The following is a 16,051-nucleotide window of genomic DNA, read 5'->3' on the forward strand; positions in this document are numbered from 1 at the left end:
GCGAAAGATGGGTTCCAAGTATAAGAGTGTTCAGAGAGCTGATCAGAGACGTTTGGTGGGTCCGTACCTGTGTTTTGGTGACTTGGTATAGCTCTCTTCAAAGAACATTAAGCTGAAGGTTCCATCTTGGAAACTGGGTCCCAGGTTTATCGGTCCTTATAAGATCTTAGCCGTCATCAATCCAGTAGCATTCCGCCTTGTTCTGCCACCTACCTTTAGAATCCATAATGTTTTTCACCAAGAAGAATGTGGCATCTGCAGTACCTTCACTGCTACCACCTACACCTGTCATTATCGATGGTAATCTGGAGTTCCGGATAGCAAAGGTCTTAACACTTTGATCTTGTTCGTCAATATAAGGTACATGAGGGTACATGCTTCTGATGTCCATGCGGCCAGACTAATTCGGGCCTGTCATGTTACACACCCAGATAAACCAGGTCCCACGTAGAAGAAGGGGTATTGTTATGGGGTTACCGCAACAGTGCGGAGCCAGAAGACCGCAGCGTCTGGTGGCTCTTACTCCACCACTGAGAAGAGGCACTTCTCCAGTGTATTAAACGTGTTTGTTTCCTTTCAGCAGAACAGGAGATAATCAGCCATGTTAGAGATTCCTGCATTCAGCTGTGCTCGGCTAACCACTTCTCTTCCCTATAAAAGCTGGGCTCGGTTACCAGGTCCTTTTCTGAGTTAGCATTAGGTACATAGACTTGGAGAGAGAGGAGCTGGTGTGGAAAAGGAGAGCAGGAGGAGTTTATTAGTGACGACTCGAGCAAACGTGCTCGCTAGGGTTGAGCGAAACAGATCAGACAAATTCAAAAATCGCCGACTTTCGGCAAAGTCGGGTTTCATGAAACCCGACCCGATCCTAGTGTGGGATCAGCCATGAGGTCGGCGATCTTCGCACCAAAGTCGTGTTTCGTATGACGCGTTCAGCACCATTTTTCAGCCAATGAAGGAGGACGCAGAGTGTGGGCAGCGTGATGATATAGGTCTCGGTCCTCACCATCTTACAGAAGGGCATGACAGTCATTGGCTTGCTTTCTGCGGCGTCACAGGGGCTTTAAAGGGGTCTGCACGCAGACCGCCATCTTACTTCTGCCGATCGTAGCATAGGGAGAGGTTGCCGCAGCTTCATCAGAAGAAGGGATATAGTTAGGGAAGGAAGATTAAGCCCCAAAACTGCTTGTGCTGTAGCGATTTCCACTGTCCAACACCACCATTTGTTTGCAGGGACAGTGGAGGCTATATTTTTGTGCATCAGCTCTGTAACTTATTAGGCTGCCTTATAAGGCTCCCTGATTGCTGCATTGCTGTTTGCACGCTGCTGTGCAAACCAACTGCTTTTTTAAAAGCAAAAATCCTGCTGCTCCTTTCTGCACAGTTATCTTGTTTATTTTTCCACACTTTTGTGTGCAGCACTCCTTTTTATTGCTGCCATACTTGTCCTGAGATCATTGTAGGGAGATTGAAATTGTACTACAGTCCTTGTATTTTTTCATATATCTTCCAGCCACTTTCTACAACTGTTGTTTTATGCACAGGGCCTGATGTTTGGATTAGTCTCCCCCCAAAAAAAGTGAGATTCAAATTATCACAAAGTGGATATACTTCTGTCCTGTTAGTTTGTCGCATATCAGCCAGCCACTTTTTGCCACTTACATTGTGTTGTTTTATGCACAGGGCCTGAGGTTTGGTTTAGTCTCCCCCCAAAAAAAGTGAGATTCAAATTCTCACAAAGTAGATATACTTCTGTCCTGTTAGTTTGTCGTATATCAGCCAGCCACTTTCTGCCACTTAGATAGCGTTGTTATATACACTGGGCCTAAGTTGTGGTTCAGTCTCCCCCAAAAAAAGGGAAGATTCAAATTCTCATAAAGTGGATATACTTCTGTCCTGTTAGTTTGTCGTATATCAGCCAGCAACTTTCTGCCACTTAGATTGCGTTGTTATATATACTGGGCCCAAGTTGTGGTTCAGTCTCCCTCCAAAAAAAGGGAAATTCAAATTCTCACAAAGTGGATATACTTCTGTCCTGTTGGTTTGTCGTATATCAGCCAGCCACTTTCAGCGACTTACATTGTGTTGTTTTTTGCACAGGGCCTGATTTTTTCTTCAGTCTTAAAATCTTAACACATTTATATACACCTGCTACCTTGTTTTACAGTACCATATAACGGTTGTTATTTTGGTTAGATTTTCCAAAAAATGAGGAATTCAGGTGGAAGAGGACGTGGGCGGTGGTTGCGAGCTGGTACTGATGGTGGTGGTGGTGCATCTGGTGGTAGTGGCAAAAGCACAATAGCACCTAAGGTTGGAGGTGTTGAGCCAGCGTCATCATCTGGCTACACAAGGCCTTAAAGGCTCCCTTATCTTGGAGTGCACTGATGCACAGCCACAGCTAGATTATAATATTGTTCCATTGACTCAGGTCACTACATTGCCCTCGCAGTCTACTGAGCCAGAATCTGACCCTGATGAGATTAAGGTGCCCCGTCCCGAACGCTATAGCACCTTACACGGTGACACAGAGGAAGGTGCACATGACATTGAAGAGGAGGTGATAGATAACCCAGTTGTTGACCCAGATTGGCAGCCATTGGGAGAAGAGGGTGCCGCTGCCAGTAGCTCAGAAGTGGAGGAGGATGATCCGCAGCAGCCATCTACAATGCAACAGCTTTCATCTGGCAGGTCCGTATCAGGCCAAAAACGTTTGTCAAAAACAAAAACAGTTTTAGGACAGCGTGGCCATCCGGTGAAAGTAGCACAGCGTGCAATGCCTGAAAAGGTATTCCATAGTAGGAAGAGTGCAGTGTGGCAATTTTTTAACCAAGATCCAATTGATCAGTCAAAAGTAGTGTTGAGCATTCCGATACCGCAAGTATCGGGTATCGGCCGATACTTGCGGTATCGGAATTCCGATACCGAGATCCGATACTTTTGTGGTATCGGGTATCGGTATCGGATACATAGAGATGTGTAAAATAAAGAATTAAAATAAAAAATATTGATATATTTACCTCTCCGGCGGCCCCTGGACTCAGCGTGGGTAACCGGCAGGCTTCGTTGTTCAAAATCAGCGCTTTTAGGACCTGAGAATCACGTCCCGGCTTCTGATTGGTCGCGGGCCGCCCATGTGACCGCCACGCGACCAATCACAAGCCGCGACGTCACCGCAAGCTATTAGCGCGCTCATTTTTGAAAAATCAGCGCGTTAATGACTTTCAAAGACGTAGCGGCTTGTGATTGGTCGCGGCCACGCGACCAATCACAAGCCGCTACGTCGTTGAAAGTCATTAACGCGCTCATTTTTAAAAATGAGCGCGTTAATAGCTTGCGGTGACGCCGCGGCTTGTGATTGGTCGCGGCCACGCGACCAATCACAAGCCGCTACGTCTTTGAAAGTCATTAACGCGCTCATTTTTAAAAATGAGCGCGTTAACAGCTTGCGGTGACGTCGCGGCTTGTGATTGGTCGCGGCCACGCGACCAATCACAAGCCGCTACGTCTTTGAAAGTCATTAACGCGCTCATTTTTAAAAATGAGCGCGTTAATAGCTTGCGGTGACGTCGCGGCTTGTGATTGGTCGCGTGGCCGCGACCAATCACAAGCCGCTACGTCTTTGAAAGTCATTAACGCGCTCATTTTTCAAAAATGAGCGCGCTAATAGCTTGCGGTGACGTCGCGGCTTGTGATTGGTCGCGTGGCGGTCACATGGGCGGCCCTCGACCAATCAGAAGCCGGGACGTGATTCTCAGGTCCTAAAAGCGCTGATTTTGAACAAAGAAGCCTGCCGGTTACCTGCGCTGAGTTCAGGGGCCGCCGGAGAGGTAAATATATCAATATTTTTTATTTTAATTCTTTATTTTACACATCCCTATGGATCCCAGGGCCTGAAGGAGAGTTTCTTCTCCTTCAGACCCTGGGAACCATGAGAATACCTTCCGATACTTGATGTCCCATTGACTTGTATTGGTATCGGATATCGGTATCGGCGATATCCGATATTTTTCGGGTATCGGCCGATACTATCCGATACCGATACTTTCAAGTATCGGACGGTATCGCTCAACACTAGTCAAAAGTTATCTGTAAGAAATGCTCAAAGACCTTTAGCAGAGGGAAGAATCTTCAAAATTTAAATACAATGTGCATGCTTAGACATTTAACCAGCATGCACTTGCAAGCCTGGACTAACTACCAAACGTCCGGTACCGTTGGTGCACCTGCTCAAAATGAAGGTAGTCAGCAACGCTACATTGCTTCCTTCACTGTAAGCCTACCGGTTAGGACACCACCAGCAGCAAATGTGGAGGTATCGTCGCAAGGCCAAAGCAGTCAGGGAATCACAACATCGGTCCAACATGGGCCAACATCGAGAATACCATCACCAACCCTCTCTCAATCTGCCATGTCCACCACCACCGCTAGTTCCACCATATGCACCTCTCCAGTCCAGTTCACCCTACAAGAGACTCTCGTTAGGAAAAGAAAGTACTCATCCTCTTATCTCCGTACACAGGGTTTGAACGCCCACATTGCTAGACTAATCTCGTTAGAGATGATGCCCTACCGGTTGGTTGAAAGCGAAGCTTTCAAAGCCCTGATGGCCAACGCAGTAACACGCTATGACCTACCCAGTCGACACTTCTTTGTGAGAAAAGCCATCCCAGCCCTCCACCAGCATGTCAGAGACCGCATTGTCCATGCACTGAGGCAATCAGTCAGTAGAAAGGTGCACCTCTGTTATGATCTGGTGGTTTAGGAGCAACATGGGACGAGCTCTGAAGGAAGTGGTACCTGTACTGACCGCAGTCCCTAAGCTCAACACAACACTAGAAGTAGCCGTGGGATGCTCCTGACACTCCCTAGGCACCTCGTCACAGCCTGAGAACTAACTACCCCTAAAGATAGAAACAGGAAAACTATCTTGCCTCAGAGAAAATCCCCAAAGGATAGATAGCCCCCCAAAAGTAATGACTGTGAGTGGAGAGGGAAAAGACATACACAGAATGAAACCAGGATGAGCACAGGAGGCCAGTCTAGCTAGATAGATAGGTCAGGATGGAATACTGTGCGGTCAGTATAAAACACTACAAAATATCCACACAGAATTTACAAAAATCTCCACACCTGACTAAAGGTGTGGAGGGAAAATCTGCTTCCCAGAGCTTCCAGCTTAACTGAATTAATTCACACTGACAAGCTGGACAAACATAGAAAGCACAGAACGGATAAGTCCACAACCTGTGGACAGAAAAGAGCAAGCAAGGACTTAGCTTTGCTGAACTGGTCAGGATAACAGGGAAATCCAAAGAGATGTGAATCCAACCAGGAACCATTGACAAGTGGCACAAGCTGAAGGAAAGAGCCAGGCTAAATAGCCGAGCAGAATAGACAATCAGTGGAAGCAGCTGCTGACTGCTAAATCCAAGGAGCAGCCATACCACTTAAAACCACCAGAGGGAGCCCAAGAGCAGAACTCACAAAAGTGCCACTTACAACCACCGGAGGGAGCGGAATTCACAACAGTACCCCTTCCTTGAGGAGGGGTCACCGAACCCTCACCAGAGCCCCCAGGCCGATCAGGACAAGCCAAGTGAAAAGCACGAACCAAATCGGTGGCATGGACATCGGAGGCAACAACCCAAGAATTATCCTCCTGGCCATAACCCTTCCACTTGACAAGATACTGAAGCCTCTGCCTCGAAAAACGAGAATCCAAAATTTTCTCAACCTCATATTCCAACTCTCCCTCAACCAACACCGGGGCAGGAGGATCACCGAGGGAACAACGGGCACCACATATCTCCGCAACAAAGATCTATGGAAAACATTATGAATGGCAAAAGAGACTGGAAGGGCCAAACGAAAAGACACCGGATTGATAATTTCAAAAATCTTATAAGGACCAATAAACTGAGGCTTAAACTTAGGGGAAGAAACCTTCATAGGAACATGACGAGAAGACAACCAAACCAAATCCCCCACACAAAGCCGGGGACCAACACACCGACAGCGGTTAGCAAAACGTTGAACCCTTTCCTGAGACAACGTCAAATTGTCCACCACATGAGTCCAAATCAGCTGCAACCTGTCCACCACAGAATCCACACCAGGACAATCAGAAGGCTCAACCTGCCCAGAAGAAAAACGAGGATGAAAAACAAAATTACAAAAGAAAGGTGAAACCAAAGTAGCCGAACTAGCCCTATTATTAAGGGCAAACTCGGCCAACGGCAAGAAATCCACCCAATCATCCTGATCAGCAGACACAAAGCATCTCAATTAGGTCTCCAAGGTCTGATTAGTTCGCTCAGTTTGGCCATTAGTCTGAGGATGAAACGCCGAAGAAAAAGACAAATCAATGCCCATCCTAGCACAAAAGGCCCACCAAAACCTAGAGACAAACTGAGAACCTCTGTCAGACACAATATTCTCCAGAATGCCATGCAAACGAACCACATGCTGAAAAAACAATGGAACCAAATCTGAGGAGGAAGGCAACTTAGGCAGAGGTACCAGATGGACCATTTTAGAGAACCGGTCACAAACAACCCAGATAACAGACATCTTCTGGGAAACAGGAAGATCCGAAATAAAATCCATGGAAATATGCGTCCAGGGCCTCTCAGTGACCGGCAAAGGCAAAAGCAACCAACTAGTGCGGGAACAGCAAGGCTTGGCCCGGGCGCAAGTCCCACAGGACTGCACAAAAGCACGCACATCGCGCGACAAGGAAGGCCACCAAAAGGACCTATTAACCAAATCTCTGGTACCAAAAATCCCAGGATGACCAGCCAACACTGAACAATGAACCTCAGAAATCACCTTACTTGTCCATCGATGAGGAACAAACAGCTTCCCCACTGGACAGCGGTCAGGCCTATCAGCCTGAAATTCCCGAAGCACCCGCCGCAAATCAGGGGAGATGACAGAAAGAATCACCCCTTCCTTAAGAATGCCAACCGGCTCAAGGACTCCAGGAGAATCAGGCGAAAAACTCCTAGAGAGGGCATCAGCCTTAACATTCTTAGATCCCGGAAGATACGAGACCACAAAATCAAAACGGGAGAAAAACAGGGACCATCGAGCCTGTCTAGGATTCAGCCACTTGGCCGACTCGAGGTAAATCAGATTCTTATAATCAGTCAAGACCACAACGCGGTGCTTAGCTCCCTCAAGCCAATGTCACCACTCCTCAAACGCCCACTTCATAGCCAACAACTCCCGATTGCCGACATCATAATTGCGTTCCGCAGGCGAAAACTTTCTGGAAAAAAAAGCACACGGTTTCATCAAAGAACCATGAGAATCCCTCTGAGACAAAACGGCCCCTGCCCCAATCTCAGAAGCGTCAACCTCAACCTGAAAAGGAAGAGAAACATCCGGCTGACGCAACACAGGGGCAGAAGTAAATCGGCGCTTAAGCTCCCGAAAGGCCTCAACAGCCGCAGAGGACCAATTTGTCACATCAGCGCCTTTGTTCGTCAAATCAGTAAGGGGCTTAACCACACTGGAAAAGTTGGCAATGAAACGGCGATAGAAATTAGCAAAGCCCAAAAATTTTTGAAGGCTCTTCACAGATGTGGGTTGAATCCAGTCATGAATAGCTTGGAATTTAACAGGATCCATTTCCATAGGCGAGGGAGAAAAAATAAAACCCAAAAAGAGACATTCTGATCTCCAAATAGGCACTTAGACCCCTTCACAAATAAAGCATTATCACGAAGGATCTGGAATACCATCCTGACCTGCTTCACATGAGACTCCCAATCATCGGAAAAAATCCAAATATCATCCAAATATACAACCATGAATTTATCAAGATAATTTCAGAAAATATCATGCATGAAGGATTGGAACACAGATGGAGCATTAGAGAGCCCGAATGGCATCACAAGGGATTCAAAATGGCCTTCGGGTGTATTAAATGCAGTTTTCCATTCGTCACCCTGTTTAATACGAACAAGATTATATGCCCCTCGGAGGTCAATCTTAGTAAACCAACTAGCCCCCTTAATCTGAGCAAACAAATCAGAAAGCAAAGGCAAGGGGTATTGGAATTTGACCGTGATCTTATTAAGAAGACGATAATCTATACAGGGTCTCAAGGAGCCATCCTTCTTAGCAACAAAAAAGAAACCCGCTCCCAATGGTGACGAGGACGGCCGAATATGCCCCTTCTCCAAAGATTCCTTAACATAGCTCCGCATGGCGGCATGCTCTGGCACAGACAGATTGAAAAGTCGGCCCTTAGGGAACTTACAACCAGGAATCAAGTTAATAGCACAATCACAGTCCTTATGTGGAGAAAGGGAACTGGGCTTGGGCTCATCAAATATATCCTGGAAATCCGACAAAAACTCAGGGACCTCAGAAGAGGGGGAAGAGGAAATTGACATCAAAGGAATGCCACTATGTACCCCTTGACAACCCCAACTAGTCACAGACATAGTTTTCCAATCCAGCATCGGATTATGCTCCTGTAACCATGGAAAACCCAGTACAACAACATCATGCAGGTTATGCAACACCAGAAAACGGAAATTTTCCTGATGTGCAGGAGCCATGTACATGGTCATCTGCGTCCAGTACTGAGGTTTATCCTTGGCCAATGGTGTAGCATCAATGCCCCTCAAAGGAATAGGGCTCTGCAAAGGCACCACAGCGCCTGGCGAATTCTAAGTCCATTAAGTTCAGGGCAGCGCCTGAATCCACAAATGCCATGACAGAAAAGGACGACAATGAGCAAATCAGGGTCACAGAAATTTAGGCTGTACAGTACTAATGGTAACAGACCTAGCGACCCTCCTAGTATGTTTAGGGCAATCAGAAATAACATGAGCAGAATCACCACAGTAAAAACACAGCCTATTCTGACGTCTGAATTCCTGCCGTTCTGTTCTAGTCAAAATCCTATCACATTGCATAGGTTCAGGACTCTGCTCAGAGGACACAGCCATATGGTGCATAGCTTTGCGCTCGCGCAGACGCCGATCAATCTGAATGGCTAGAGACATAGATTCGCTCAAACCAGTAGGCGTAGGGAAGCCCACCATAACATCTTTAAGGGCTTCAGAAATACCTTTTCTGAAAATAGCAGCCAGAGCATCCTCATTCCATTTAGTGAGCACAGACCATTTCCTAAATTTCTGGCAGTATAATTTTGACGCTTCCTGACCTTGACACAGGGCCAACAGGGTTTTTTCTGCATGATCCACAGAATTAGGTTCGTCATACAATAATCCGAGTGCTTGAAAAAATGCGTCTACATTTAGCAATGCCGGATCCCCTGATTCAAGGGAGAATGCCCAGTCCTGAGGGTCACCACGCAGCAAGTATATGATGATTTTAACTTGCTGAATGGGATCACCAGAAGAACGGGGTTTCAAAGCAAAAAACAATTTGCAGTTATTTTTAAAGTTCAAAAACTTGGATCTGTCCTCAAAAAACAGATCAGGAGTGGGAATTCTAGGCTCCAAAGCCGGATTCTGGACAACATAATCTTGGATACTCTGTACTCTTGCAGCAAGTTGATCCACACGAGAAAACAAACCCTGAACATCCATGCCAGAGCATAAATCCTGAACCACCCAGAGATCAAGAGGAAAAAAAAGACAAAACAAAGCACAGAAAAAAAAATGGCTCAGAATTTTTTCCTTCTTTTGAGATGCATTTCATTCATTTTGGGCCACTTGTATTGTTATGATCTGGTGGTTTAGGAGCAACATGGGACGAGCTCTGAAGGAAGTGGTACCTGTACTGACCGCAGGCCCTAAGCTCAACACAACACTAGAAGTAGCCGTGGGATGCTCCTGACACTCCCTAGGCACCTCGTCACAGCCTGAGAACTAACTACCCCTAAAGATAGAAACAGGAAAACTATCTTGCCTCAGAGAAAATCCCCAAAGGATAGATAGCCCCCCACAAGTAATGACTGTGAGTGGAGAGGGAAAATACATGCACAGAATGAAACCAGGATGAGCACAGGAGGCCAGTCTAGCTAGGTAGATAGGACAGGATGGAATACTGTGCGGTCAGTATAAAACACTACAAAATATCCACACAGAATTTACAAAAATCTCCACACCTGACTAAAGGTGTGGAGGGAAAATCTGCTTCCCAGAGCTTCCAGCTCAACTGAATTAATTCACACTGACAAGCTGGACAAACATAGAAAGCACAGAACGGATAAGTCCACAACCTGTGGACAGAAAAGAGCAAGCAAGGACTTAGCTTTGCTGAACTGGTCAGGATAACAGGGAAATCCAAAGAGATGTGAATCCAACCAGGAACCATTGACAAGTGGCACAAGCTGAAGGAAAGAGCCAGGCTAAATAGCCAAGCAGAATAGACAATCAGTGGAAGCAGCTGCTGACTGCTAAATCCAAGGAGCAGCCATACCACTTAAAACCACCGGAGGGAGCCTGTTATGGCTGGTAATTCAGTACCACAATGGACATAGAAGTCAGAGCACATACAGTGATCTGACAATAACCCAAAAACATAGAACGAGCTCTGAGACGTGGGAACTCTGCTGACCGCAATCCCTAATCCTCTCCAACCACACTAGAGGCAGCCGTGGATTGCACCTAACGCTCCTTATGCAACTCGGCACAGCCTGAGAAACTAGCTAGCCTGAAGATAGAAAATAAGCCTACCTTGCCTCAGAGAAATACCCCAAAGGAAAAGGCAGCCCCCCACATATAATGACTGTGAGTTAAGATGAAAAGACAAACATAGAGATGAAATAGGTTTAGCAAAGTGAGGCCCGACTTTCTGAACAGAGCGAGGATAGGAAAGGTAACTTTGCGGTCAACACAAAACCCTACAAACAACCACGCAAAGGGGGCAAAAAGACCCTCCGTACCAACTAACGGCACGGAGGTACACCCTCTGCGTCCCAGAGCTTCCAGCAAGCAAGAACAACCAAATAAACAAGCTGGACAGAAAAAACAGCAAACAAAAATAACACAAGAGCAACTTAGCTATGCAGAGCAGCAGGCCACAGGAACGATCCAGGAGGAAGCAAGTCCAATACTAGAACATTGACTGGAGGCCAGGATCAAAGCACTAGGTGGAGTTAAATAGAGCAGCACCTAACGACTTCACCACATCACCTGAGGAAGGAAACTCAGAAGCTGCAGTACCACTCTCCTCCACCAACGGAAGCTCATAGAGAGAATCAGCCGAAGTACCACTTGTGACCACAGGAGGGAGCTCTGCCACAGAATTCACAACAGGAGCCCAAGAGCAGAACTCACAAAAGTGCCACTTACAACCACCGGAGGGAGCCCAAGAGCGGAATTCACAACACACCTCACAACAGTTGCATGGACCAGTAGGCATGGCCAGAGACATTATGTGTCCATCACAGCACACTGGGTTAATGTGGTGGATGCAGGGTCCACAGGGGACAGCCATAGTGGGACAGTTCTGCCTAGCCCACGGTCTAGGAAACAGTTGGCTGTAGGTGTTCGCCACCCCTCCTCCTCCTCCTCCTCCAGAAGTGAAAGCTCGTCCACAGAGCTCAGTCGCACGACCACTCCATCTGCAGCTGCCAGTGTTACACAAGAGGTGTCCCATTATCGAACAGCTAGTGATAAGCATCAGCAGGCTGTGTTAGAAATGAAGTGTTTGGGCGACAACAGACACATCGCGGAAGTACTGGCCGAGTACTTGCAGCAACAAACTCAGTCATGGCTGGGCAGTGTACATCTTGAGGAAGGCAAGGTAGTCAGTGATAACGGAAGGAATTTTATGGCCGCCATAGCCATATGATAGCCATAGCCCTTTCAGAACTTTCACATACCTTGCCTGGCTCACACCTTGAACCTGGTGGTGCAGTGCTTCCTCAAAAATTATCCGGAGTTACCAGCCCTGCTCCTGAAGGTGCGAAGACTTTGCTCGCACATCCGCCGGTCGCCAGTACACTCCAGCCGTATGCTGAACTATCAGCGATCGCTGAATCTTCCCCAGCACCGCCTAATAATTGAGTTGCAACAAGGTAGAACTCCACACTGCACATGGTTCAGAGGCTGTGCGAACAGAGGCGTGCTGTAATTAATTTGTGTTAGGATACACATACACGGGCAGGAAGTTGGATGGCAGACATGGAGTTGTCTGGTGTGCAGTGGTCGAAGCTCCAAGACCTCTGTCAAGTCCTTCAGTGTTTTGAGGAATGCACTCGGCTGGTAAGTGCAGACGATGCCATCATAAGCATGAGCATCCCACTAATGCATCTGCTGATGCAAAGTTTGATGCACATTAAGGATCTGGCGTCTGCAGCCGAGGAGGTGGGAAGCCTTGATGACAGTCAGCCATTGTCTGCTCCTTGACGAGGTGGCGGACGAAGAGGAGGAGGAGGAGGATGATGGGGATGAATATTTATGGAAGGAGGATGCTTCACAGGGGGCAATAGAAACTGGTGGCGTTGAAAGGTCGGGTACAGGGTTTATGCGGGACACAAGTGATGTTGATTTGCAAGAAAGTGCTCCTCAACCCAGCACAAGCAGTGAATTGACACCTGGAACATTGGCCCACATGGCTGAGTATGCCTTGCGTATCCTAAAAAGAGACCCCCGCATTATCAAAATGATGATCGATTACTATTACTGGTTGGCCTGCCTCCTGGATCCACGATATAAAGGAAAATTACAAAATATCATGCCACATGAGAACCTTGAGCAAATATTGGCTACCAAACAAGCAACTCTTGTAGACCGTTTGGTTCAGGCATTCCCAGCACACAGCGGCAGTGATGGTTCTCACACGAGCCATAGGGGGCAACATGGCAGAGGTGTTAGAGGTGCACAAATCTGAAGTGGCGTTGGAAAGAGGGGTTTTATGACCAGATTGTGGAGTGATTTCACAATGGCCGCTGACACGACAGGTAGTGCTGCATCGATTCAAATTGACAGGAGACAGCATTTGTCCAGTATGGTTACAAACTACTTTTCCTCCCTTATCGATGTTCTCTCTCACAGGTTATTCCCCTTTGATTACTGGGCATCTAAAATAGACACCTGGCCTGAATTGGCAGAACATGCATTACAGGAGCTCGCTTACCCTGCTTCTAGTGTGCTATCAGAAAGAGTCTTCAGTGCTGCTGGTTCAATACTGACTGAAAAAAGGACACGTCTGGCTACCAAGAATGTTGATGATCTAACCTTCATTAAAATGAACCAATCATGAATTTCAAAATATTTTGCCCCACCTTCTCCTGCTGACACGTAGCTTGCCTGAAAAGTGTCTTGCTTTTGGCCTCCTCTTACTGACTTCTCCAATTCCTCCATTTGCAGCTGCTGAATGTCCACGATAGGCCATTTTTATACCTCCCTAAATGGGATGACTCCCCCCACAGGGCCGTGGTCACCACCAGGCGCAAACACCCGTGCGAGTGCCGTTTGTCTGGACAGGTGGGTGGGCCCACTCTCGAGCGACGGCACTGGCACAGGGTCCCTCATAGTACAATGAAGTGTCTCTGACGGTGGTGGTGCACAACCAACGTCAGACACACCGTCGTAATATGAGGGGCCCTGTGCCAGTACCGCCGCCCACGAGAGAGTGTTCCCCCCAGCTCGAACAGTGCTCTACCACTTGCAATACTTACCTCTCCCTGCTCCATCACTGTGTAATCTGTGCTGTTAAATCCTTCAATGGCACTGCCAATACAAATTTGTTGAAATGATAGATGATAGTTAAAATATACAGGGGCCCTGGCCTCTATTTTGAACAGTTAATACTTTGCGCTTACTACCACTGTCTGCTACTCAGCAGAGGAGCCCACCCCAGTACCTAGCTATGCCGCCTGTTTAGTCCTGTTACCAATTTTGAACTGCTTTTAGCCTACTTTTGTATTTGGGCCTACTAACTGTGTCTGCACCACTCATTACAGTTGTCCTCCACTGAACAAAGGTATGCTGCCTGTTTAGTCCTGTTACCAATTTTGAACTGCATTTAGCCTACTTTTTTATTTTGGGCCTACTAACCATGTCTGCGCCACTCATTACAGTTGTCCTCCACTGAACTAAGCAATGCCGCCTGTTTAGTCATGTTACCAATTTTGAACTTCTTTTAGCCTAGTTTTTTATTTTGGGCCTAATAACTGTGTCTGCGCCACTCATTACAGTTGTCCTCCACTGAACAAGGCTATGCCGCCTGTTTAGTCCTGTTACCAATTGTGAACTGCATTTAGCCTACTTTTTTATTTTGGGCCTACAAACTGTGTCTGCGCCACTCATTACCGTTGTCCTCCACTGAACAAAGCAATGCCGCCTGTTTAGTCCTGTTACCAATTTTGAACTGCATTTAGCCTACTTTTTTATTTTGGGCCTAATAACTGTGTCTGCGCCACTCATTACAGTTGTCCTCCACTGAACAAAGCAATGCCGAATGTTTAGTCCTGTTACCAATTTTGAACTGCATTTAGCCTACTTTTTTATTGTGGGCCTACAAACTGTGTCTGCACCTCTGATTACAGTTGTCCTCCACTGAACAAAGCAATGCCGCTGTTTAGTCCTGTTACCAATTTTGAACTGCATTTAGCCTACTTTTTTATTTTGGGCCTACTAACTGTGTCTGCGCCACTCATTACAGTTGTCCTCCACTGAACAAAGCAATGCCGCCTGTTTAGTCCTGTTACCAATTTTGAACTGCATTTAGCCTACTTTATTATTTTGGGCCTACTAACTGTCTGTGCCACTCATTACAGTTGTCCTCCACTGAACAAAGCAATGCCGCCTGTTTAGTCCTGTTACCAATTTTGAACTGCATTTAACCTACTTTCTTTTTTGGGCCTATATCAGTGTTTCCTCCTCATCCTGCCCATTGCCCAGCCACTGCTAGATGAGTCTGCTGGTACATTGACCCAGACCACTACATTCCCCTTGCACTCTACACAGCCTGAATCTGACCCTGCTGAAAGTCAGGTTCCCCTTCCCGCATACTATACAACCTTACACGGGGACAAAGAGGAAGGTGCAGATGAAAGTGCAGGTTCCTTCATCAGGTGGGAGGGCATACTCGTTGGCGATGTCACTGGCACAGGGCCCCTCATAGTATGCAAAAGTGTCTCTGGCAGTGGGAGGCACCACCCGCCGTCAAACACACCGCCGTACTATGAGGGGCCCTGTTCCAGTGCCAAGTGCCAACGAGTGGTGCCCCCCATTGCTTGCTCAGGATCACAGCACTTGCAAAATTGAAATACTTACCTCTCCCTGCTCCTCCGCCGTGACTTATTCCGCGTTTCCTGGGCCCATGAAAATCTTGAGCCAGCCCTACCCCCCACAACTTTAGCCAAATGACCCCCTGTTTTCAATGTCTAACTATTAGTATAAATTAAATTAAGATTGACAAGCATAAGAAATAAGAATTGATGTTTTTGGCATTAAAATGGGCACTGTAGGTGTTTTCCTGTCCTCCACTCACTGCCGACTTTGATTCCCCATTGACTTGCATTGGGTTTCGTATTTCGGTCGGCCCCCGACTTTTCGCAATAATCGGCCGATTTCACCGGACTTGACTTGACAAAGTCGGGTTTCGTGAAACCCGACTCGATCCTAAAAAAAAGTAAAAGTCACTCAACTCTAGTGCTCGCCACTACTCGAAAAAGTATGACTATGCTCGGAGTACTCGGCGAGTGCCGAGTATTTCTGGGATTATTCGGCAGGAGCTCGGGTCTCTGCTCTGCAATTTTGGCGCTCTTTAGAGTGCAAATGACCATGCAGGGATTGTCTGCCATGCACTGTAATACTGCAGCCATCTTTTCTGTTGTATTACAGTGATCGGCTGGCCGCACAGCGTCATCAGGTCTATAAGAGATCTGGCGCAGCCCTGCTCGCCTCATTCTGCTCCGGACTCAGCTAGTGTAGGGTAGTGAATCAGCTGAGATAGGGTCAGAATCGTTCTTTTAATAGTTAGTGTGAGTCTGCTAGTGTTCAGTCCACAAATCCTGATAAACCAACAGTCCTTTTTAGGGCTAATTCGGGGGTACATAGATTGCAGCGCTAGGTAGGCAGGGGAGTCTATGTGCACATATCCACATCAG

Source organism: Ranitomeya imitator, chromosome 5 (assembly GCF_032444005.1).
Source record: "Ranitomeya imitator isolate aRanImi1 chromosome 5, aRanImi1.pri, whole genome shotgun sequence".
Classification (NCBI taxonomy): Eukaryota; Metazoa; Chordata; class Amphibia; order Anura; family Dendrobatidae; genus Ranitomeya; species Ranitomeya imitator.